General features: G+C 35.3%; 1 protein-coding gene across 5 annotated transcripts in view; it reads right to left on the bottom strand.

Annotated features, from left to right (window-relative positions):
- The window catches only part of GALNT13 (polypeptide N-acetylgalactosaminyltransferase 13), a 574,171-nt gene that overhangs the window by 516,297 nt on the left and 30,039 nt on the right, over nucleotides 1-27,835 (bottom strand). For all 5 annotated transcript variants that reach the window (XM_057551814.1, XM_057551815.1, XM_057551817.1 and 2 more), the window contains exon 2: nucleotides 22,693-22,763. The gene's annotated coding sequence lies outside the window, so the exon portion shown is untranslated. The remainder of the gene's footprint in view (nucleotides 1-22,692; nucleotides 22,764-27,835) is intronic.

The following is a 27,835-nucleotide window of genomic DNA, read 5'->3' as shown; positions in this document are numbered from 1 at the left end:
TTAAACAAACCCTGGAAGTCATAATAATGAAAACTGAAAACATTAAACATTCATTTGGCTGAGCTGTGGGTGAATGGTGCTCTAAACTGAAAATAACTTGTTCACCAGCATAAAGCTGCTCTCTTGCTCCATGCCCTCTGAAACCTCTGGTCCCCTCTACCCTGACTTCAACTGCTTTAAGACAAAAATATGATTAAGGGTGAAGGTGAGGGAGGTTTTCACCAGAGCAGACTGAAGTTCATATGTACCTGTATAAATATGGTTCAGAAGTTAAGGGGGGATGGTGGGAGGAGATTTTCCACCTACAGCTCTGTTTGAGTATGGCTCTGTTTGGTACAGGCACCCAAGTCATCATCTTACCCAGTCTCAGGTTACACTGTTGCTGTTCTCGTCCAATCAGCCACCTCTGGCAACAGTACTGTGGCTCATGAAACTAAACTGGGTCGTTTTCTGATTTCCAGACCGCCTACAGTCTGACAATGCTGTGTCTTCTGTCGCAAAGGCCACTCAATGATGAAGTAATAGTAAAGGTATTAGATTTTCCATAAACTCTACCAAAGTTTTTGCTGAATGTTGGAATGACCTCCTCAGAAACTGACTGAAAAAGACACCTGACCAAACTTCTAATCAACTCCTGGTCCACCCACCTGAGCAAGACAGTGGCTTACTAAGTTTGGTCTTCCCAAAAGAAAGTTCATCTTCTCTTGGCCGCCTACTGATTAATGATCAGGATGAAATGGGTGGGGAATTTTATAAAATTATTTTTGAAAAGATGGATTCCACCCTGTCCATTCCTGAACATGGTGCATTTTTCTCTCCCCAACAACAACCTCAAGTCAGTCCAGTTGGCATACCTCTAATGGGCAGTGCAGACACAGAGAGGCCTGGAGCATTAAAACTTAATTCTGACTCCACCACCTGGATTCTTGTGTTGGACTGACATGGTCCTAGACCATGAGGGTAATAAGCTCTTTGTTGTGTACACTGCTAATGGAATCCAACTACAATGGACAATGTGAGCCAACATAGGTGGTATCTGTAGTTTTTGTAAAAATGCCCTTGTCCCACTCATATTTAACCCTTCCATATGAAAGGTCTGGGTCACAGTAAAAGATGTTGAAAAAAAGAGGTGATGTTATATTTATTAGGCTAGGACACACAAAATGTCATGGCTATGGAGGGAGCTTAACAACCCTGATATGTGAGGAGAAAACAAATTGTATCCGAAGAGGTGGAGGGAAGCGGTGGGCGGGGGGCGGTCAATTCATACTCTCTTTGTCACCCCAACATTAGAGCCTGGCAATATAATCACATGGCCTGCCCGAGTGAAGCAGCTTCCGCAGCTGGCAGTCTGAACTACTATCTCTTTGTCACCTCATCCATATGCTATAAAACCGAAACACTCATATGGGCATGACCAGATCTGAACTAGCCTGCTGTGCCTGATGCCCTCAATGGCAGCTACCAAAAAGAGACCCTTTCTCTGCTTCTCCTGATGTCTGAGCAGCTTTGGGTTATGCTCTATATGGCAATCCAGGCTTTAAATAAGTCTTCAGTGACACGGCACATGCTTAACCATATCAATGTAATGGTGATCCAAATCAAGTTTATCAACAAAGATTGAACTAGAGTAACCCGTGTCCCTTTGGACTTTATGTTTGGATCTGGGGCAGATTGGCCTGTGGACTATCTTGCCACTGGGGACTGAGGTACTTGATTGCCTACTGCAATGACAACCAAGGATCAGCAAATCGGGCTAAATTCTCTTGCACTAGTCACCCTGGATAATAAGGTGACCTTAGACTACATCTGGGCTGCATAAAATAAGACCCACTGATACCCTCTGAGACTTATTTACAACGATTGAGTCCAGGACCCTGGGAGACATGATTGAAGTCAAAACTGCAGGTTTGCCTAATCCTGCTGTTTTAAGTTTTGCTCGTAATAACCTTAAGTAAATACAGTACGAGAAAAATTGAATGGAATCGTTCCCAGCCTCTATCAGATTAATCAAGATGTTCAACGGAATGGCAGACTCATGTGAAAATTCACCAGAAGCCAAAATGATGGAGGACCCAAAGGTAGCTATTGCTGGGAGACCCTCCTCCTTAGGGTCTCTCACACTCCTAAACTTCTCGCTGTGTATGCCTATAGGCAGGGCCCCAAACACTCTTCACACAGGCCATTTCTCAGGGCTGTGTTTACAGCGAGCAACTTAAAGAATGAGGTGAGGTCTTTCTCTGGGACAAAGAGCAACCTTTTACTGCTTTCGATAAAAGGGTGGGTTCCCTGTGGTTATCGTTCTTTTCCTGAAATGCAGCCTGTCCGGCGTGCAGGCATCCACTGGTGCGGTCCCCATTACCTCTGTGACATCTGGGCGGCGAGGGGAGCTGGGGCAAACACGTTGAAACTTAAGCTACTTACTGTGCCATGACTAAAACTGTCCTTTGCCCTGACACAGGAGTCTAGTCTGCCAACGTCCATGACACAGTAACAATCTAACTTAGTAGTGTTTAATTAAGTACAATCAAATTCCAGACCCTTCAGAGACCTGAAATCATCACACACAGAAAAATCAGGAAGTGTGTGTGTATATGTGTTGTGTGGATTTTCATACATACAGAAATTTTTCTAAAAGGATACACGCACTAAACTTGATAATCTCTACGAGGAGAATTGATTTATAGTCTTCTGTAGTTCTGAATTTTTAATAAAAGCATGTATTATTTCCAGAATAAAACTACTACTTTAATTATAAAAAGTAATGTACGCCTTTCATTTATCCTACAGACAAAACTGAGTATCTACACAGATGCCAACATCTATGCTAGGCACCAAAGATAAAACAGATACAAAGATGCAATCTCTGCCTTCCTGTTTCCGATCCAGTAGGGGAGATAGACAAGAGCGTCAGAGTAGGGATAAGAAAAGAGGTAAGTGAAACATTTGCAGTGATTCCAAGATGTGGAACTCTTTTCAACAGATAGTTATAATGTGTAATTATTAATGTTAAGAGAATACAGCAACAGATAGAATAATTGGGTATAGAGAGAGTGAAAGAAAGGTGAAGCTTTATAGAGAATGTATATATTGCAGACATCATTTTTCAAGGCAGTTTTTTACACACTGGTCTTTTCAGTCACGCTTGGGTACAGCAATATCCATTCTATGAAGATACTGTGAATGTCAAAGCCTAAAATATATGTTAATGAGACTCTACAAGCAATAGATTCTCATTAAAACATTATGAAATTAAGTCTTCATTTAAAAAAAGCTTGTAAAAAGAAATACATGACCCTCAAAAAATAATGAAATTAAGTGCTGTAAAAACTATATCAACCTAAAAACTGCTCATCTTTCATTTGTTTAAGGTATTTAATAACTGCTCAGTATTCATTTTATAACATGACATACTAGTGGTTTAAGCTTGTTCATTAATAGTTGCTAAGAGAGGCAAACAGAAATCCAAAGTGTTCAACTGGATATAAAACCCAGAGATTTAAGACAACAGTAGAGCATTTAGACAGTCCCCAGTAGACTTTCACCAGCAAGCTGGCCATCTTCTGCCATAAATCTCATGATTAAAAAGAAAATAAATGAATCCACTGAGACACTAAACCATTAGAAAATCTTAACCTCAGCTTCCTACTTCCTAGCTGGCCTTAAGGATTTTGAATTCTTCATGACAAAAGATGTAAGGAATGAATTACAAGTGTTCCTTCTTTGAAATAGTCAGGGTAATGTGGCTATTTATAGTCTAGATATTCTTTTCAAAACAGGGGTGTTTATATGTAGAAAATAATGAAGAATAATATTAAATTAGCTTGTAAAATTATATCACAGCCACTCTGTTTCAACAAGCAATTAGTGCGAGATAAAAAGAGAGTGAAGTATCATCAAACAAAAGCCCAGAACTCTAGGGCACAAAAGGATCCCAGCAGCACAAAGGAAAGGATGCAGAAGGGTCTTGGTTACAGAAAACTCCAAAAGTAAAATAGACTAAATAAAGCTGCTTTCTGATATTCTATCCTAAAATTACACAAATGTAAATAAAATTTTATTTGTCGGCTTGAATATTTTAATTTAGTAAAATTTTTACCATAATTGATACATGAGAGAAATGCACACCTTTCTTAAAACTAGTTTTAAAATTATTAACAAGTAAAATATTCAACTTCTTCCACTCAAAAGAAGCAAAAATCAAAACCAAAAAACACTTTATTAAAGCCACTATATCCTTACTTATTAGTTTGATTTGCAGCTTCAGTTTTGTCGGGGTTTTTTCTGCAACCTTCCTGGTGAAGTTATTAACCATAAATTAAGTGCCATAAAAGACAGGCAATTAGAGGAAAGAAGTAAATAAAGAGTGAAAAATCAGGATATTGAATAATTAGCCCCCAATTAATTAAAAGTAAAGTAAAATTATTATATCCCCCAACAATTAACATTCATATTCTTATTAGCAGAGCAACATTGTCATAGGAAATTGCTAAAAACTGTAACTTGTTAATCAATATAAAGCAATCTAATATAACGAAGTATGTAATCCAATAATAGAAAACACAGAAATATTATAAAGTAAGGATATTTGCCAAAAATACATGAGAAAGAGAAAAATATGCCTCTTTACAAAATTTAAAAATTGAGCAGAGATTACCATGATATATAAGCACATGAGTAAGCAAGCGGAAAACAAGGTTACATTTCCCCTATCATCTGGGGAAACTATTATTTCATTTAATTAGGGATTATGCCAATTAAAAAACTGTAAATTAAACACTGTTTCTGAGAAAATTATGTTTTCTCGAAGATGGGATAAAATGGGTCCTTACAGGTAGAAATGTAAATTGGTAAAAACTTTTTTGGGGAGAAATGTGGTTTATTAAAAATAAAAATGATTTTTGACCTGCTTTCTTAAAAATAATCCTAAATTTCTCCACTGCAAAACTCTCTTGTTAAAACGCCATACTAAAGAAAAGGCTTCATAGACAATGTTATGACAGCATTATTTATAAAAAGAGTACATAGGTATACACAGTTATGATAAATTATAACAAATAGAAAGACCCAAAGGATTGTCAAAAGTTATTCATAAAACAGAATAAATAAGAAAGAAAAGGAAGGCAGAACCTCCCATTAAAAATAAAGCTTGATTTAAGTATTCTGTTTCAGAATTTCTCTCTTCTACTGGTCTCCAGTATTAGAGAATCTATGTGACTTTGGAAAGATAAAATTTCACCCTACATGTCATATTCTATTAACCTCCACATTCCTTTTTAAAAAATGGCTAACTTTCCAAACCTGGAGTTTCACCCAAGATGCAGGAGCTATTTTTTTTCTGTTTGCATTTGTGGCCTTTCTTCCAAATAAATACCCTCTTAAAACCATCAGGACCAATATTTAAAAGCAATTACTGAAACTGGGGAAGACTAAGGACTTCTAATCACTCTCAGTGTTGCAGCCTGCATTTCATCAAATCCAACTACATTTTTACGAAAGAAACAACACAAATGGATTTTGTATTTCACTTATGTAAGGAAACTGTAATATATTGAAGACATACCTATTCAGACCCCAAAATGTTCTTCCCTTATAAATGATTCAGGTTGAAATGGCATGTTAATTGAAATACCTGAGAACTACAGTGATTGCTACTCTAGAAAAAGTCTCCTATCAATAGTATACTGTCATTTGAAAAAATCATTACTGAGATAATGGCAAAAATGATTAGATTGAAAAATCAAATTACCACAACCAAGAAAACCTCCCTGTTAAAAGCAAGGCACCCCAGTATTTGTTTTTATTCAGAGTCCAAAAAAAAAAAAAACCAGATGTAGTATACAGCTAATACAATCTATCCTACAGTCTGTTTTTAAACAACCAATCTAAAAATACTGTCTTAAGTGACCTTAGTTATCATTTTAATACAATAATTAAATAACATTACATCTCTGGGGTACAAAAAAATGTATGTGCATTTATCATTTTGTGCCTGTTGTTGCCAATTAAATCAACTTCTGGAAACAATTCTTCTTTCAGTATTATTCACCAGAAATTAGCAATGGGGAATATGGTGGGGGACGAGGGAGTAGTAAGGGGCAGGAGAAAAGTGATTATCACCCTACTCAAACTTATCTCAATTGTTAGATTACTTTCTAGAAATGGTATTTTTATAGATTATATCATAGCAGTGAGAAACAATGTTATTAATAGGCAGTTTTTCTTATTACAGCTTATTTTTGAGTCAAGGTCAAAATTTTAGAGTCAAATTCTAAAAGCAAACAACTCATAAATTTTCTGCAAAGGTTTTACAGTTTCATAGCTTAAACAGCAAAGTATAAAGCTTCAAGATCAATAACATCTGTTAGTACAAGGAAAAGCTCCACTATTTATGTGGCTGAATGTTTATGATACTTTCTTTTGATTTTGATAAGCAGAATAAATAATTCCAACCAGTGATTGACCTCTGAACAAATCAGTAGGTGTGCTCTGCATCAAAATCTCTTATCTATTAATTTCTGTGAAATGAAACAGTGTTCAAACTGAGAAAGAAAATGCTGGTATGATTCTTCTCTTGCAAAAAACCATAATCAATATAAAAATTATCAGATTTCCCACATCCATTCAGCTCCATACCACCAGAACAGCAATCAACATTTTATTTTTCTTTTTGCTTCACATTTCTGGCAGATAGGTACAAAGGCAGCAATCTGAATCAATGAAACCTATTAACTGCTGCATGGGATTTTTTTCTTTATACCAATTTTAATTCCTGGTTATTCACACTCTCTCATTGTATTAAATTACATTTCTCATTGATCAGATTTAATCATGTTACTCTTCATCATATTTCGTATATTCCTTTTTTATTCATCTCATTTCCTCGCCATATTCTCCTCTTTTTCCAGTTATAAAAGTCACCGAACCAGGATTTTTCATTTCAATTTACAATTGGTTTTGCAGGATATGTTTGTCAGTTGTTTTTTCCACATGTCAATTATTTTTCCCATTCTTTTCCAGCTTTCTTGTATTTTCTTCCTCTTCTATGGAGAAAACACCATATCTCTTGACCATCCCAATATTTCTCTATAATCTCCACTGGCCATTATACAGAAGCTCCTTTTCTCTTACCCAGCGCCTGAATGCATATTTTAAGTTCTTTCTTTATTCCAACCAAAACCAAAATGACAATTGATGATCCCTAAGAAAGACTGTACTTGTAGTCATGTGCTACTACTAAGACACTGAAGAGGCTAAATAATAACAAAAATACCAGAACAATGAACATTTATATGAAAGAGACAGAAACATACAAAGTGTTGTTTTTTCTAAAAATGCAGCCATATGCAGTATGGCTAGGGGTATTAGACAGACTTTGATTCAAGTCCTATCTCTGCCATCCTTCAATTTGGAGATATTGGAGAGGTTAATTTGCCCAACTAAGTCCAGTTGTTCCCAGATTTATCAAATAGCAATAAGAGCTCTCCCTACTTAAAAGGTCATGGGAAAGAGTATGCACATAAAATGAGAATCAGAGGAACCGGCACATAGTAACTAATCAGTACATTTTAGCTATTGCTACTATTGTGATCAATATTATGATGAGCAAAAAATTTTGTTAAGACAACTCAGAAAGAGAAAAGCATTTAAGATTCCTTCAAATATAAGCTATTTATTTCATTTATTTGGCAAATTTAACTACCTAAAGTCTCTCAACCCTATGCTAGATGCTTGGGACATCTTTCCTCTCAGAGTTTTTAATACAGTATTTCCAGATAAAATCAAAGACCTGCTAAGAGCAGGTCCATTGTTAAGAGTACCCATTTTATTATTTTTACTTTGTTCTTTATGCATTCCATCACTTTATATATCTCTTAATTAAGTTTATTATATAAAAAATTAGGGGTGTTCATAAATTCGCTGGTAGACTTTGACGATTTTGAGGCACCTATGAGACATAAAGTAGGACTGCCCAGAAGGCAGGTGAGTATAGGAGTTGAATTTTAGGACAGATAAAGATGAGGGAGTTAGCAAACCAATATTAATTAAAGGCATCAAAATATCCACAAAGAATCCTATGGAGTCCAATTTAAAAGAAAGCTAAGCCTACAAGTGAAATTGGGCGAGGTCTATCAAGGGAAGAGAAAATCATGAGAGTGTAGTGTTAAAGATTCCAATAGAAGGAATATTGTAAAACAGAGGGCATGATTAATGGTACAAGATCATGCTAAGAGATCAAAGAAGTATAGTCTATATGTAGTCCCAGGACTAACTTCAGTGGTATAAGAAAAAACAGTTTCAGACAAGCAGGGAAAGCAAGCCCCCGTGTGTTGAGGTGTGAATGGAGGATGAGGATTTGGGACAGAGAATGGAAACAATTCTTGGAAATGTTTAATCGTGAGTAGAGATAAGAGTTACTGTATAGCTGAAGGTGGACTTGGAATGAAGGGAGGATTTGTGCATAGATGCTTATTTGTTTTTAAGCAGAAAGATACTTTGACATGTTTAATGCCAATGCGAAGGAAATCAGGAAAGAGGGAGAAGATTGAAGATACAGAAGAGGAGGAAAATATTCATTTGAGTTATAGGGCTCTTAGGACACATACAGGTGTAAGGTCCAGAGCATGCATGATGGCACTGGCTCACGGAGGAAGACACATCAGAAGGGAAGAATGAAAGGATTTATGGATAGAAGTAAATTAGCAGGAACCTTGCAGTTCACAGATGCTATTTTCTCTGTATGGCATCTTTTAAGAAGGAGAAAAGGAGAGTAGTGTGAGGTTAGAGCACAGGACAGTAGAAAATGTTTTATACCAAATTATGGAGAATGGAAGATATACCTCTCTAGAAAAATACATAGAAGTTGCATCTCAGAGTAGAGGGCTCAGCTGAAGTTGTCATCCCAGATTCTCACCCTGTTTGCCTGGGGTATATCACCTCTGATGCCTGCCCAGAGGGACTCAGGCATGCCTCCCTCGCTATTCCTTTATGCCTTCCACGAAAGGGGTTAACTCCAGGTGGTAGGTATTTTATTTTATACTTTTCATTTTTTTTAACAAAGTATATCAATTTAAAAATCAGATTTATTAAGTATGACTAAAGCAAACAGAATACTGTATGATTCAAATCTCAATGAACTCTTAGTTAACATGATTTGGATGGGCTGAAAATGACTTGTAACACCCTTCTTTCCTAAAAATTAATGATGATGCATCTCGCCAAACCTTTGCACTCATACCTACAGACACAGCAAAGGAGGAAAGCACAGTGAAGTAAGTAGAAACCCAAAGAATTTTGCTCTAAGCTAGCTGCATGTTACTGGGGTGGGGGGGGGGGGAGGGAAACTGGTCGTGACTAACATGGATAAATGCCCAAGTGACTCTATTTCTCTCTCTCTCTCTCTCTCTCTCTCTCTCTCTCTCTCTCTCTCTCTCTCTCTCCCTCCTCCCTCCCTCTTTTTCACCTGGACCCTACTGTTTCCAAGATACCTTCTAGTTTGACTCTCTGCTGCTCAATTGGGTGTCTCTGGTACTGACTGAGGTTGCCTGGCAACATGACCGATGGAACATTCACCAGCCTGTGTGGTGGCTCTATTTTTTGGTTCGCAGGTGGAAGATTTGGATAGAATTTCATAAGGTTTCCACATTGCAATTCTGTTTCATTCCAGTGAATGTGTAATGAAGTTTATTGCTTACAATATTATTACTATAGTTCATTGCATTATTCATCATTGTTTAGAGGTTTTTATTTTTTGAAACTATTATTAATACTTCCAACATTTTTAAAGAGGTTGGATTGCCCTTCAAAAGACTTCCTACCTTTTCATATGCACTATCATAAAGCCAAAATTTTAAAGAATATTAAAAACCAAAAGGTTATTGATGGGGAAGAGATATAAGGGGAACTTCTTGGGGATTGGAAATGTTCTGTATCTTGATCTGGGTAGTAGTAACACAAGTACATAACTATGTAAAAATTCATCAATCTGTATACTTAATATTAGTGCACTTTACACACTTTAATATACATTCTAGAGTTTTAAAAGGTGCTGACAAGATGAATAAACACACATACACATCTAGAAGCAGAAGCTCTATAAGCTTGGTATAAGTTTTAAAACAAAAATAATCTCTAGGCTTTTATCACAGAACATAACATCTTCTTAAAGACCAGACACTGAGGGCTTCCCTGGTGGCACAGTGGTTGAGAGTCTGCCTGCCAATGCAGGGGACACGGGTTCGAGTCCTGGTCTGGGAAGATCCCACATGCCGCAGAGCGACTGGGCCCGTGAGCCACAATTACTGAGCCTGCGCGTCTGGAGCCTGTGCTCCGCAACAAGAGAGGCCGCAATAGTGAGAGGCCCGCGCACCGTGATGAAGAATGGCCCCCACTTGCCGCAACTGGAGAAAGCCCTCACACAGAAACGAAGACCCAACACAGCCATAAATAAATAAATAAATAAATAAATAAAATATTAAAAAAAAAAAGACCAGACACTGTTGTTGCATTTAATCAGTTTAACAACAGAGACTGTTTTGCCATATGGCAACCATGCTTTTACTAATAACTTGCTATTTATAGAGAAGGAGCCTTAACTGTCACTTCGACTGGACAAATTGAGGAGAGTAGACAGCCCTAAAAGCCACACACTGCAGATGATTTGCTTTTTGTTTCAGCTTCACTGGATCGCAAGCTGAATGCCTCAGATGGAGAGAAAGATCACATCTAGAAATTCACCTCAAGGAGAGACTTCATACACAAGTCATACACATGCCTTGCTGGTCTGGCCTCTCTGGGGTGAGCTAGACATACCACTTCCTACAACATAACATGGACAGAAAAATACATTGGCAAAATCTAACACAAACTTTAAAACAGTGGTCCTTAGTAGCTTTATTTTGCTGTATTTTATTTATAAAATTTTATCTTACGATCTCCATACCAAAGAGTGAGGGTATTTTCTGTACTTTACCCATTGGACCTTCTAAATAGCTTAGCACTAAAGTTGTACAGCTTTTAAAAGTACTTTTATGTTGTTCTTTACGCTCATCATGGCTTTAATAAATATTGCCCAATTTATAAATAAGTAATCTAAGGTTCAGAGAATTTAAGTGACTTGCCCCAAATGACACACTTATCTAAGCCAGCATCTTCCCAACCAGAATTTGAAGCCAGTTTTCTAACACACACCATGTTGTTTAACGAATACCTATTGTTTCTTTCAGAACTGGCAAAACCTCCCCACCAAGCCAGTTCCTGTAAAAATTCAACTTTAGTTTGACTAAATATGTCTTTATCACTTATTTCCTGGTCTTTAGGATATTTCTTTTGACAAGAAGATCTGTCTGGGGCAAATAAAAATGCATAGAATTGTGGTGCTTTAAAGCTGTGGAATAGGTAGTGGAGGTCCACTCGTCCACCTAATTCATTGTCAGCTGACAAAACTGAGGTCCAGCGAGTTCTGATGACTTTCACAAGTTTCATAACTTCTAGCAGTAGAATTCAAACTAGAACTCCTCTTATCTGTTTCTCGGTTTGACATTACATACATATTACTATCATAAACCTAAATTTTGAGCAATATTTCAGTATAGTTCAAAGAATATAATGGATCTATTTAAAGGGTAGAAATTGAGACTCTCCATCCCAGCTAAAAGGTAAAAGCTTTACCCAAGAGAAACAAGGCAAATTGCCTTTCTATGCTCTCAATCAGTATTAGTCATGAATAGACTCTCTCCTCCCTTAAAGAACTGAATTTATGTTAATATAAGGTGGGCGCAATAAAACATACCACTTATTGATCCTCTCCTATGTGATAGACCCTTTGCATGAATTATCATATTCAATCCTCACAAAAATGTTTCAAGTAGTTGCTATCATGCTCTCTTACAGCTGAGCAAGTAGGACCAGTTAGGATAAGGACCTTGCTCAAGGTCACATACCTAGTAATTTGCAGAGCTGAGATCAGAACCCAGCTCTGTTTGATGATAGAACCTGTGTATTTTAATCCATACCATCCTGTCTCAGAAATCTGATTACTTAAATGTAGTCTCCATCCTCTAATTGTGTCTAAGACTGCTAAGAGCCTACCCAATACTAATCTTCCCCTTCCTTACTAGGGACACGTTCAGAGGAGTTGTGTGTGCAGCTAAAACACTATACATAATAGCTTTGTTTGCAGCAAAGAGTAATGATGGTCAGGTAGAAAATATTGGGTAGAGTTTCCAGGGAATATTTTTGAGCGGGGCTAAACCAGCTGGTAGCATGCCCTTTTACCATTGCATTTTTTTTTTAACATCTTTATTGGAGTATAATTTCTTTACAATGGTGTGTTAGTTTCTGCTTTATAACAAAGTGAATCAGCTATACATATACATATATCCCCATATCTCCTCCCTTTTGTGTCTTATTTTTTCATTCTTGCTGCATAGAACCCAAATATGATGGCTGGGATCCAGGAGTCAGCTTAGCCATTGGAAAACCCTTGAGGATGAAGTCATACTGCTAAAATGTTGGAACAGAACTAGATAAAGAAACTTGATTCCCTAATGACCAAAGTACCACAATTCCAGCCCTACATGCCAGTGACCAGACTCCTTTATGCAGGAGAAAACTTGAATTCTACCTTGTTTAAACCAATGAAATTTTGTTATACATAACCCACTGAGCCTCAATTGCTCACAAAACTGTGATAGCAGCAATTCGCTTTGTGTGGAACTACTAAAAATAGTATTGACTCAAGAGTTCTGGCTCTGGTAAGTGCAGACTAGGTAATGTATAGAGAAAAAAAAAAAAACTCATCTTGCTTTGGAAAACTTAAAAAGCTGGGTTAAAATATATATATATATATTAAAAAAAATTTGCAGTTTTCCTGCCACTTAGAAGGTGAAAAGCCACAACAGAATATCACTCTTATCCTAACAATGAGAAAGGGCCAGATAATCTATAATGTAATAACTTTTCTTGAGCTCATCTGAGAGCTGGGGTCACAAGGCCAAGAGATTAACTCAATTTCAAAGGGTAACAGCCATTGTGAGGAGAGACAGGACATAGGAACGATTTCACCTTTAGCAGAACATGAGAGGGATGGGTGCTCATTTTGAAAGTGGGTAAGAAGAAAACAGCTAAAATGGTAACAAATACTCAAAGGCCAGAATGGGCTGACAGAATAGTATAGACACCCTGGGATCTCCCAGACACAAAGGCATACATACTCATTCATAAGCTCTTTTTTTTTTTAAGCATCTCCTGGCAGCTCAGCAGCAAGATTAAGGTCAGGGCAGAAAGCCAGAGAGAGCACTTTGGTGTCACAAAGGCACAAAACCCTTTCTGCTTCCCCCACACCCTTCTCTAATAAAAAGCAAAATTTAGCCTTTTAGGACAGAAAACCCTCATACCCCCAAGGGCCCTGGAAAAGATGCACAGTCTCTGGGAAAGAGGTAGAAGCAAAAGTCATCAGGCCCTGCTGGAGGAGCAGGTAACACTCTTGAGCCCAGAATCTCACCCTAACGCAACGCAGAGATCTGTTCCCACTGGGGGAAGAGCAGGACACTTTCTCTCACCAAATAACCCCAGAATCCAGGAAGAAGGTGAGCATGATGAGAGGAATGGGTAGGAATACTGAAAAAGCCACACAACTAAGGCCCAGATGCACAGGACATTGTAAGATTAAGACTGGAGCAAAGTAACCCAGAGCTTTTCCGCTCCCACCAGGAGCACAGCGCCAAGTAACAAGCACCAGCAGTCTACCCTGGGGAGGTACAAGATGTGACACGAGGCTTCCTGCATTTTGCAAGCGTAGGAGGGTAGAGAACAGAGGCCGAGAAAAATCCTCTGGCCCTCTAGGACCCACACTAAGCACAAGGAAGCAGCAGCACTGCTGCTGGAACTGGAAGTCTTTAAAAAAAACACCCATCCGTATAAACTGTTAGATGAACAAAGAAAAAAAGGAAAATCATTCGATAATCTCAATAGATACAGAGGAAGCACTTGATGAAATGCAAAACCCAGTTATGATTAAAAATCCCAACAAAATCAGAATAAAAATAAATTTCTCAATCTAATGTATGATATTTACAAAATCCATTACAATAAACATCATGCTTAATAGCAAAATGGTGACAGTATTCCCTTTGATTTGGAAATAACAACAGAATTTCCACTCTTCTTCCCACTTTCATTCAGTCTTGTTCTGAACATTCTAGCTAATTCAATAAGATATGAAAAAAAAGTAAAAGTATAAAATTTGAAAACTATTAAATAATATTATCTTTGATCACTGACAACATAGTTCTTTGTGTAGAAAATCCAAAATAATCCACTCAAAAACTATTAAAATTAATAAGTGAGTCTACAACCTGCTGTATGCAAGGTCAATATAAAAATTACATCTCTTTATATGAGGAAGAGAAAGAAAATTAAGTTTTAAAAAATATATAATACATAATAATATTAAGCCGTGTAAAACTTCTAGGAACAAATTAACCACAATGAATAAGACCTCTATGCAGAAAGCCAGAAAATATAATTGAGAGAAATTAAAAAGACCTAAATATATAAAGTATGTACTTTGTATATGTTCATAGATTAAAGAAGTCAACATTGTAATTATGCCAATTCTTTAAGAATTTATTTAGCAATAGATTGAATGTAATCCCAACTAAAATCCTAACGTTTTTGTCAAATTTGACATAGTAATTCTAGAATTTATATGAAATAAGGCAAAGTCAAGATTCCTTGAATAAAAATACTGTGGGAGAATATTTTTTAATTGGTATGTAAAATTATATGTTTCATGTGCCCAGTATTGTTTTTCGACTTCTGTATACACTACAGTGTGTTCACCACCAATAAATTTTACTTTCCGTAAGTCACCGTACTGCTGACCCCCTTTCCCCATTTCACCTTCTACCTCTTCCCCTCTGGTAACCCCTCTGTTCTCTGTAACTATGTGTTTGGTTTTGGTTTGGTTTGTTCATGTATTTATTTATTTATTTTTTATATTCCACATATATTTTGACAACATGGATGAACCTTTAGGGTATTATGTTAAGTGAAGTAAGTCAGACAGAGAGTGTGTTTTAATAGATATCAAGAATAATGGGGGCTTCCCTGGTGGCGCAGTGGTTGAGAATCTGCCTGCCAATGCAGGGGACACGGGTTCGAGCCCTGGTCTGGGAAGATCCCACATGCCGCGGAGCAACTAGGCCCGTGAGCCACAATTACTGAGCCTGCGCGTCTGGAGCCTGTGCTCCGCAACAAGAGAGGCCACGATAGTGAGAGGCCCGCGCACCGCGATGAAGAGTGGCCCCCACTTGCTGTAACTAGGGAAAGCCCTCGCACAGAAACGAAGACCCAACACAGCCATAAATAAATAAATAAATAAATAAAAATTTAAAAAAAGAATAATGAAAAAGTGGCCATAGTTAAAATAGTGTCATAAGTAGTAAGAAGACACTAAAAGACCAATTAAAAAGAATAATTGCCCCCAAAACATAGACATATGGACATTTAATTTATGATGTTGGCAATGAAGAGTAGTAGGCAAAGGAGAGAATTTTCAGTATGATTCTGTAACAACTAGATATCCATTTGAAAGGAAAATAGGATTTCACTTCTACCTCAAACCATTCATGAAAATCAACTGAACTGGAATAATCTAAATGCAAAGAGGCAAAAATATAATCAAGATTAAACTTAAAAAGTTTTCCTCATCAAAAACTCCATTAAGAAATTGAAAAAGCAAGTCACAGAGAGGGAAAAGGTATTTGCAACATTTAATTTATAGGGGGTTCTTAATACAAATATAACTAATTTCTGCATATTAACAATTTTAAAAATCACCACAATAGAAAAATAAGCAAAAGCACCTGAACAATTTATAAGTAATAATAAACATACGGCAATTAAACCACATAGCATGACCGCCTTATTCAACAAGGAAATGTAAACTATACTTTCATCAGAATGGCTAAAATTAGAAGGACTGATTAAATCAAGTACTGGTAAGGATGAAACAGTTATGAATTCTCATATACTACTGACTGGAGTGTAATTGGTATAGCTACTATGGAAAACTGTATGGCAATATCTACTAAAATTGAAAATTTGCATAAAATGTAACAGCAATTTCACTGGCAAGTATATATCCAATAGAAATGCATGTACATGTGCAGCAAGAAACATTTAAAAGAATGTTCATAGTAGCATTATTCATAATTGCCCAAACCTAGAAACAGCCCAAATGTCCATCAACAACACAGTGGATAAATACTATGTAGTATTTTTATACAATGGAATACCATACAGCAATGAGAATTAATGAACCACATAAAAAAATTAATGAAACGTAGAAATACATGTTCAGGAAAGGAAACCAAACACAAAAGAATACATGTTATATGACTATTATCTATGTAAATTCAAAAATCAAGCTAAATTAAAATTCTGTATTTAGCGACACATAATGAAAGGTTAAAACTCTAATGAAAAGCAAGGAAATGATTACTGCAAAGGTCACAAAAATGTTATCTGTCAGGGAATTGATGGAAGGGGGGGTTAATCTTTAGGAGAAGTAAAAGCAGCGTTTCTGGAATGCAGAAAATGTTCTACTTCTGGATCTGTATGATGGATGCATGGGTCTTTGCTTATAAAAATTATTGTTTTGTGTGATTAATGTATAAAAATTCACAGTAAAAAATGTTTAAAATGGCAATAATTCTGTAATTAAATTTTACAAATTAAAAATTATGATACAGTTGACCCTTAACCAACATGGGTTTGAGCTATGTGGGTCCACTTATACATGGATTTTTTTCAATAAATATAGTACCTGTATTTTCTTTAACTAAGTGTGGGGAAGAGTTTGTGTTTCATTAGAGATCACAGTATGTAAAATCAAAAGAACTAGTGTTTGAGTCCTGATTCTATCCAAACTGTTTCAGCTTCCTGCCTTTGGTTGAATCATTTATCAATTCCTTTATTTTTAAGGCAGAGATAGCAGTAAGCGTACTTTTGACTCCACAGGAGTGGGCATCCCTAACTTCCCTCCCATGTTGTTCAAGGGTCAACTGTATATGAGACAAAGTTCAATGAATATAACTAACATCTACTGAGAATTTACTGTGTTAGGAGCCACTGTAAGTACCTTATCTCATTTGATCTTTACACTTTTCAGAAGACATAGTACTATTACTGTCACATTTCAGAGGTGAAGAGACTGAGGCAGAGAGAGCTTACATGTTACACAGCTACAGAGGTCTCATTTTAAGATCTGAACCCATGCATTCTACTATGTCTCCAATATAGAAAAAGAGAGATACTCCCTATGCTAGGTGTTAGTTTTCTTCTCTTGTCAAAATTACAGTTTAGTATGATAGGTAAACTAAGTCTGAAATACTAATCTTTCATGGATACAAGATATTAAATCTTTAATTTAGCACTCTATCCTTGTTTCATTGTAAGCTCTGCTAAGGAAGGGAGACAAATCACATTAAGATGACATATTTACTTACCTCATTTATAATTGAGCAATATCATAAATTACACTGTTCCTGTTGCCCAGCATAGAAGTGCATATGTATAGAAGATTCATCCCAGCTACAGGGATATTTTTCCCCAAAGGTCAGAAGAGTTTTCTCCCTACCAAAGACTTAACTAAACAAAGGGAAAACTCTTAAAAAAAAAATATGTTTCTCTGATTATTGGTAACATCATTTTCCAGTTCAGTCAACCTGGAAATCTCAGTTATTTTTTAGAGGAATGATATGTAGTGGTGAACTATGGATCCTTTGGAGTTTGACTGAATGGGCTCGAGTATCAGCCTTGCTATTTTCTAGTTATTTGAACTGGGACAATTTACTTAGTTAATTCTGCCTCAGTTTCTATTGTGCAAATGGGGATGACATTAGCGTCTACTGCTCACGGTTGTTTCAAGTTTAAGTTAAATAATAAATGTAAATCATTTAAAACAGAGCCAAGTACATAGTAAATGCTACACAAGTGTTAATTACTATTATTACTTCCTGACCTATTGCCTTCAAAATCTCACCCACATCTATTCCTTTCTCTCCATTCCCACTGCTATGACCTAGGTCTCTCACCTTCATTCCTTCATTCTTATAGTGCTACATTTTCCTATAAATTGTTCTTCTTGACTACGACTGGACTCCTTCGTGAAGACAACACCAGATTAATATTCAAATAAGAAACTTTTGTTCACAGGATTGGTCTTACAAAATATTCTCTTTGTTTTGTCAATTGCCTAGTAAATTCAAATTTCTTATTCTGATGATCAGTATTTCCTACAAACTAGCTCCAACCTTATTTTCCAGTGTTTTCTGTTTTCAGTCCAAGACAAGAAACTTATTCTGTTGTCAAACTAATTAATTGACCATTCATTGAATGTGAAGTATACCTTTTCACCTCTAACCCTGGATATGTCATTTCCTTGATTTTTCTGTTAATATTTTCCACCTGCATAAAGATCTAGCACAAATGCAATCTCCATGGTGAAACTTTGAATGAATGCAGTTTAGAATTGTATCTCCTTTCATAAATCTCTTCTAATGCTTTATTTTTCATATATATGTATACATTAATATAACCTTATTATTTCTCAAGTTATTTGAAATGACTTTATTAATTTGACTAGTTTAGACTATTTTGATGATATCATAAACTAATACCACATCCTCTGCTTTATTTAGGCCTGGGCATATCTTATTTCCTCAAATTGAAGACAGAATTTTCTTGAAAGTCATTTTTGTCTCTCCCTCCCACCTGCTCTCATACTTAACCAACACAGTGCCTCTCATATTATGGCAGCATGTGATAAGTATTTATTGAATTGAGTGAAATAGAATTATTAAATGTAATCACTAGCTTTGTCTTTCAGAGATCAACTCTGGAAATTGGAAGTAGGAGAATTCCATAAGTCCTTCAGGCTCAAAACCAAGAGTAGTGTGAGAACAACCAAAGACTTGACCCATTCATTTTTAGAGCAATAATATTTTGTATACTAGTAAGTTTGAAAATATACCTGAGGTAGAATGTTGCTAATGGTTTGTTTCAAGAAGTGATGTGTAAAGGGACTGGGATTGATGGATGACTGAAATGGAAGAAGATGAAGATCACCAAAGAGCGAAAAGGAAAGTATCAGTGTGGCTGGTATGTTGTTAAGGATGTCCCTGAGTTTGGACACTCCTGAAAATGATGACTAGGGAGGAGAATGATTAAGTCAAGCTGGACTCTTCAAACCTCTCAGCATTGCATGAAGTGGCTGAAGAACTGCAAGAAAAAGGTGTGTTCAGTCACTTCAGATTCTAAGAAGTAAGATTAATAGAAGCATAAGATATGATCTCTGGCCTTAGGGAAGAAACTTTGGTATTTTTCAAGTTTTCTGTACTCAAACAGCACTTTTTTCAAGGTAATAAGTTTTGGGTTGCTGAGTGGTCCTACCAACACTTAATATAAAGCAATTGTCATTTATTTAGTTGAAATTCAATTATCAACTACTTATTTACTAAAGAATTAATATCTATGATCTGAGGTTTGAGAGTAAGGTTTTTAGGCAAATAAAAGAAAGATCAGTCACAATTTCAGTGCTCAACATCAGGTTAAGAGGATAAAGAAAAGAAGCTTTAGAATTAGATCAACCTCTAAAAAAATGGGTGGAAGATTCAAATTAGACATTTTTCCACAGAAGACATACAGATGGTCAACAAACACATGAAAGATGCTCAACATCACTAATCATCAGGGAAATGCAAATCAAAACGGCAATCAGATATTACCTCACACATATTAGAATGGCTATTGTCAAAAAGACAAGAAATAACAAATGTGGGTGAGGATCTGGAGAAAAGGAAACCTTTGTGCACAGTTGGTGGGAATGTAAATTGGTGCAAACACTGTGGAAAATAGTATGGGAGATCCTCAAAAAATTACAAATAGAACTACCACATGCTCCAGCAATTCAATTTCAAGGTATTTATCAGAAGAAAATGAAAACACTAACTTGAAAAGATATATGTGCCCCCATGTTCACTGCAGCATTATTTACAATGATCAAGATATGGAAACAACCTAAGTGTCCACTAATGGGTGAATGGATGAAGAAGATGTATATATACACACAATGGAATACTATTCGGCTGTGAAAAAGAATGAAAGCTTGCCATTTGCAACATGAACAGACCTTGAGGGCATTATGCTAAGTGAAATAAGTTAGACAGAGAAAGCTAAATACCATATGATCTCATTTACATGTGGAATTTTAAAACAAACAAAAACCCCAAGCTCACAGATGCAGAGAACAGATTGGTGGTTGCCAAAGGAGAGGGTGAAGGGTGGGTGAAATGGGTGATGGGGGTCAAAAGTACAAACTTCCAGTTATAAAATAAAAAGTCATGGGGATGTGATGTACAGCATGGTGACTATAATTAATAATATTGTATTGCATATTTGATATTTGCTAAGAGAGTAGATGTTCAAAGTCCTTATCACAAGAAGAAAAATGTATAAGGATATGTGGTTATAGATGTTAACTAGACTTTGTGTGCTGATCATTTTGCAATATATACAAATATTGAATCATGTTGTACACCTGAAACTAACACAACGTTTATGTCAATTATGCTTCAATAAAAAGTTAGATAAACCTCAAGCTTCATTCCCATGAATGATAGATTTAAACTTTCTGTGGTGCATTTTCCTCACATGAAAATTGAGATAATATCATATCTACCTCATGATATTATTGCTTACATTAACTTAGATGTTGAATGCAAAGTGCATGGGATAGAGTCGATACTTAACATATATTTTTTCTTGCCCACATCCCTTCAATTTCCATGAATCGTTTAACAAAACATTGGATGAGGTTGTTCCTCCAAATTATTTGACAATCATTTTAACAATTCTCTTTATTCTGTATCTATAAGTTTGCCTGGCTTCCTTCAAAACAAGCATTTCAGATTCCATAAGCACACAACTTCCCCCTCTTTTCTCCAAAAAGCACACAAACACACTTTCAGTCTAGATTTGCAATCACCACATAATAGGATATACATATTGTTTGACTAAATAGTTTGTTTCTTCACTAAGAGTTCAAGGAGGAAAAGCATCCACTAAGAGCATCTTGATTTGTGTATGAAGAAAGCTGAAGTTTAGTTTCTTTTTGAGCGTATCAATCAACAGTATTCACTGAGTACCTTTGTTGTATATTTTATATGACGTGATCATGAAGTTATGATGCTTATTAACAAACATACTTGAATTGAAATATCCAAATGAATCAATTCCAATTTAATAACCATGAACATTAATCGAGCATTAACTATGTAGATGGAATTGTGCTATAGTTTACATGTATTAACTCACCACAAATTCAGTAGTTCCTAATCTTATGTCCATTTTAAAGAGACATTTTAAAGTAATTTATTCAAAGTCACACAGCTAAAAAGAGATAAATCCAGAATTTAAACCCAGGAAGTCTGAATCCAGAGTCAAAATTCTTAAAACACTACACTATGCCACCTGGTTTTGTTTTTTTTTTTTTGAAGTAGTTATACTGGGAGACAATGTACAAACATCAATACTGACATCATTGCCTCTACATTTTTTGGAAATTTTAATTTAGAATTGTCCTCCAGATTATCCCAATTCATCAAACAAGGAATTTGGGCATGCAGAGGCTAGGACTCTATGATCCTATGGTTCCTTCCAACTTTAAAATGATAATGTAAGAGCATTTGCTTTTTTTAATAAATGAAAGATGACTTTTAGAGAATTTCAGAACTCTAATTCTAAACACTTCTCATCAAAGAATAATTTAGGTGATTCATTAACTTTCTTTCAGAATTAACATTTTCACTTATTTCCTACTAGTTCAAAGCCATCCAAGTCAGGAATTGAAAGCATCATTTGAAATGGAAGCAATGACATGACAGACGATACAGAAAAAAAATTTGCAACATTTCCATGATACTGCTTAAGCAAAACAAAAATCCAAAGAAATAATTAGAAAATGTTTGTATTCTTATTAAATATTAAATAAATATTTAAATATTCAGGCTCTTAAATAAAATTAATTTAACTTTTTCTAAGTTGTTGGTGAAGGTAATATTTTTTGAAAAGCTGTGTGTTTTGATCAAAGCCCAGGTCTTCACTTTGAATAGATATTGAACAAGTTATTAAAACTTCTTGGATCTCAGTTTTCTCATTTATAAAATGGGAATAAAAATAGTAATCTTAAAATATTTTGGGGAGAATTAGGACAAAATATATAAATGCCTGATACACAGCAAATCTTAATCCTCAGCAAATCCAAATATTTAATTCTGTACTCCTATTTAAAATCTCCATAGCAACACTGGCTAATAACACTAATTTTTCTTCATGCTTGTCAACTTATGATTAAAAGGAAAAAAACTCACTTAAATAAAAAGTGATAAATATTATGTACCAGTTATGTACATAGAACAAATGTAAAATCAGTCATTAGAAATCTTGAAATTATACAACTTAATTCAGACTAGCAAATAGCTCAAATCTTTATCTTTTATATACATTTTTCCTCAGTATTCACAAATATCAAGAACTGTAAATAGAAATGTATTCTTCCTGACTGTCTGCCAAATTTATTCAGCATGACTGCAATTGAGTGGAAAAATAAAAATACATATTACTTACTGTATGTGGCACTTGGCAATTTCAAAATGATTTGCAAACATTCATCCTCAAAATACTCCTACAAAATGCATCTGTGAAAAGAAAGAAATGCAAAAGAGTAAGCAATTTGCCAAGGTCACAGAAAAACTAATCCAGAACAACACTCACTTAGACACCACATATTTTAACATACCGAAATGAGCTTTTGCAAAATATAGATTATACATCTAGTATATTATAATGGGCTGATGAACAGAAATGTTCCCAACTATATGCAAACATTCTATACATCAGTCAAGGAGGACACTCTTAAGATGAATCTGCACGTTGGCTTCCAATGTTCTGGGGGCAAAAAACACAGGCCCCCAGAACAAGCCAGAATAACATAAAAGCAATTCAAAAATGAGATATTTATAAGTAAATTTAGTTGGAGATTTTAGGTAGTTATTACATAATTCAAGTTTTACAAATGTACTTTTGTCTAATATATGAAGATCAGAGTCGGAGGAGAATTTTGCTTGATTTATGCAGAGAATTACACCAATTCACTTTGTAACTGCGTTTCAATTCTAATTGAAAACAATATACTGAGAAAAATGCAGGCATGCCACTTGCACACCTCACAAAAATAGACATTCATTTCTTTTTTTTTTCAGAAGGCCAATTATAAGGAGAAAGTTATTTAATCAGATTTCATTAATTAATGTGTTCGTTTTAGGGGAGAGGTGTTAGGGAAAGCACAGTAATTTCAAAGTGCAAAATATTTCAGCTTAAGTGAATTTTATGCTTCTGGGTATACTGTTTTATAAAAGAACTGTTCAAATGAAACAAAACAAAACACAACGTAATGATAATTAAAGTAACCCTTCAAAGTACAACATGTTGTTTCAGACAGATTAAACACACTATGGACAATACAAAGTAGCAAGCATCTTTAGAGAGACATTAGTTTTCAGCAACCAGCAGAATTTCCGCCCAGATATTTAGTTGTTTATAGGACTAAGCAGAAATACTAGTTTACCAAATCAACAGTTCAACAGCAGAACAGGCATTCTGAGTCGAACATCTAATTAATTTATCTTCCTCTAGTGTGTGTAAGACAAAAGGATGGCACTGGCCTCTACCTGGTACAGGAATGAATGATTTTACTAATCCTCAACAGAGAGCTTCTCAAAAGTAGGAAACTAGAGATAGTTAGCGAATTTATAGTTAAAGGTCAAAAGTAAGTCAAAAAGTTTTGAAGAAACCATGTATTTTTATAAATTTCATTTTTCTAAGTTTAAAACTCAGAGCTTAATAGAAGATACAAACTCATGTCCACACATAATTTCAATAGAATTATAAAGTTATAACAATTAGCAGGTCTGTGTATTTCTTCATGCTTTAGTATAGTCATCCTCTTAGGCAAGAGAACTGAAGCTAACACTAATTCCATGACTTCCCCAATTTGACACAGCTAATAGGGGTGATGCTGGACTCAGAGCCAGCTTTTCCGACCCCAGTTTCTTCCACTACAACACCTACTAGCCCCTACACCTCCTGCAGGGCAGAAGTTGCAAACTGGGGCATGTTAAAAAATATTCAAAAGCAAGAGATTTCTCATAAGAGTTCTAATTTCTTTTTTTTTTTTTTTTGAAAGAGCAAAGATATCTTAAGGTCTTAAGGCTGGGTTCACAGCTTCCAGAGAGCAGAGAAATGGTTGCCAGTCTCACATGGGACATGCCTCCTGCACTCATCTAATTCCTACTTTTGCAAATTGTCTTCTACTCTGCAGTTGTCAAGCACCAGAGAGATTTGCTCCTGATCCAAAAAACCCCTTTACCTACCAACTACTATCAGACCTCTTTGCTGTGAAACAGGAAGAATAATATTAATTATCCTCCAAGAGCATATTTCATTAGTTGAAGTGACTGCTTCTAACTACATTTCACTATACTCTCCTAATCAGGCGTTATTGATGACCTTATTTTAACCTACATATACAATTTAAAATTTCATGGGCTTGAAATTCCGGGTATTTAAATATATATTTGATAATTTTTAAAGCTAAAGGAGAAATTTTAAAACACAGTTGACTGGTACATAGTCATAAGCATTAATCATCTCAAATCATGATTTTTCATTTACAATGGACACATCTTTCAGAGAGATACCTCCTGGGTTGATAGGTGTACTATTCGACAAAATAATTATAATGATAAAGAAAAAACCTTTAATTTAATTAAATAAACTAGATTAAGAGAACAGTGACCACTAAAGGTAAAACAATGTAACCCACACATTCTGGTTATATCATGGCATATTGCAAATAACTTAAAATATCAATATGTTTTGTAGAATGCTTAAAAAACATGGACCTGTAATTTGGGATAATTGTGGTAACAGCAGCCACCTAAATCTGAAACTCTTCACACACGCTGTAAAATATACGGCCAACAAATACAAATAAAAACACACAAATCCTAGGCCTTCAGCATAACTGGAAGTTGGAGGATAATAAAAATGTCAGATTACCTGTAAACAGATAATTAAACACCAATTTCTAACAGAGCTACCTTTCAAGCTCCCACTATATGTATTACAGTGATCTATCTAAAGGGTCTAGAAACTGAGGGAGAGAGAAGAAGAAAACAAAGGTCCTAAGAGTGACACAAAATTCACTCTCAGAAAGTCCACTGAAACTGTGAAAATGTTGAAAAATTATCCTGACATATTATAACGTGAACACAGGGAGAAGACTTAAAAGTATACAGGGGGGCTTCCCTGGTGGCGCAGTGGTTGAGAATCTGCCTGCCAATGCAGGTGACACGGGTTCCAGCCCTGGTCTGGCAGGATCCCACATGCCGCGGAGCAACTAGACCCGTGAGCCACAACTACTGGGCCTGCGCGTCTGGAGCCTGTGCTCCAGCTCCACAACAAGAGAGGCCGCGATAGTGAGAGGCCCGCGCACCGCGATGAAGAGTGGCCCCTGCTTGCCACAACTAGAGAAAGCCCTCGCACAGAAACGAAGACCCAACACAGCCAAAAATAAATAAATTAAAAAAAAAAAAAAGTATACGGAATTCAAGGTGACAACATTTTTTTTCTTGGGGAGGAATAAGGCATTTTAAAATGATGGGGCTAAGTCAAAAGGACTTAGGCCCCAGCTTCAAGAAATTCTCACAAGTCAAATCTGGGACAATTGGAAAATCAGAATAAATAATTATGAAGAATTAAACTTCATTACAGAATATAAAATATAAATAAAAGAAAGTATATAAGGAAGAATTGGAAAACTCTTCCCTTCTGTAGAATATACCTTGGAGTTAGAAAATCACCACTAAGCACACATTATAGTTAACTGATTTAGTCAAGAAAACACCTGCGGATCAGCACTCATGGGTGAAAGTGTGTTGACAAACAGGATATTTCCATAGTCTTAAAGTACCTTCCCCAAATCACTTACTAATTACAATGGAGAAAACAATGGAGAAACTTGGCAGAGATCACCTTAACTAAATGATCGAAGACAACATCATCAAAACGGCACAAACACACGTGACAAGCCTCCAAGTATGATGCACCTGAGAAGGACACAACATCACTTCTGTGGTATGTCTGCCAAAAATGTGTAAACTGAATCAATAATTAGGAAATATCAGGAAAACCCAAATTGATGAAAGTCTAAAAATATGTGGCCTGAACTCTTCAAAGTCATTAAAAACTGAAGAAATGTTCCAGATTGAAGGAAATTTTAAAAAGACATGACAACCAAATGCACGTGTGATCCTAGATGCACCGTGAGTTATATAATAGTATTTTGTTGAAAAGGATATTCTTAATTTTTACAACTGTACTGTGGTTATATAGGAAAATGTCCTTATTCTTAGGAAATACACACTAAAGTACTTCAAGTAAAGAAGCACGTTGCATGTAACTTATTCTCAAAGGATTCAGGGAAACATTATATATATGTACATATATACATACGTATATGTATATATAATTATGTAATTATACAACGCATATCTATATCTATCTATCTATATATATATATATATATGAGCATATATGGAGAGAGAAAGAGCAAGCAGAAATAATAAAGCACAAGGGGTAAAATGTAAATAACTAACGAATCTGGACAGAGAGTATTCAGGGTTCTTAAGTATAATAATTACAATTTTCTGTATGTTTGAAGCTATATCAAAATTTTAAATTAGAGGAAATAGGTAGAAATAAATAAATGTCTTACTTTCATTGAGATATTTTGGGACCACAGAAAAATAGCCAAAGAGATAATCAATGAAGTGTTTTTAAATTAAGAAAAAAATTAAGAAGTTAAAAAACAAATCAGAATCATTGCTCAATGTTTTTGGACAACTAAAATAACAAAAATCCAGATATATATACACATTCTCCTGCATTTTATATATTATATATAATTCATATATTAAATATGCATATATTTAAATCAGATATCTTTTTAATAACATATATTTATATATGCATATTAAATTCATAAAATAAAGGAGAATGAAAGTAAATATGGAATTTAGCTTTGGGTTTTTAAATAAACCATACAAACAATATTACAGTCAGTGAATTCAGTAACGTAAAGTTAAATAATAAAGTGATATGCACAAATAAAAGTGTTGAGCAATTAAAGAAAAAAAAAAAAGATTATCAAACAGTCCTTGAAGGTCATCAGTGTAAGTGTTTCTTCCTTATATGACTGTTTTTCTAAATCAAAATTACCAACTTCTGTTTTTTTCAAATTCAGGAAAAAAAGAAACATAAAAAAATAAAAATCGCCCTTAATTCCTAAAACAATATATTTCATTTCAAACAATATATTTACTATCTTCATTTCCAAACCATTATTTAAAGAATTATACAATAAAAACTCATAGATTCTTTTTTTTTACTCTATTGTGAACTTCATTCCGTGACAACATTATGTTTGTTTATCATTACAATGCAAAATTATTTCATTGATTGGTATCCCATAGATGCCATCATTGATTTATTTTTTATCTATAACTTGTTATCAAGTATCAGTTACCAAAAAATAAAAAACACTACAAAGGTCCTTCTGAATGTATCTTCTGCCATAGCATGATTGTTCCCTCAGGATAAAATACCCAGAAGGGAAATTGCTGGATCAAATAGCATGAGGCTGTTAAAA

The sequence above is a fragment of the Balaenoptera acutorostrata genome, chromosome 8, assembly GCF_949987535.1.
Source record: "Balaenoptera acutorostrata chromosome 8, mBalAcu1.1, whole genome shotgun sequence".
Classification (NCBI taxonomy): Eukaryota; Metazoa; Chordata; class Mammalia; order Artiodactyla; family Balaenopteridae; genus Balaenoptera; species Balaenoptera acutorostrata.
The sequence above is the reverse complement of the archived record's forward strand: the minus strand, read 5'-3'. Positions and strand labels throughout refer to the sequence as shown.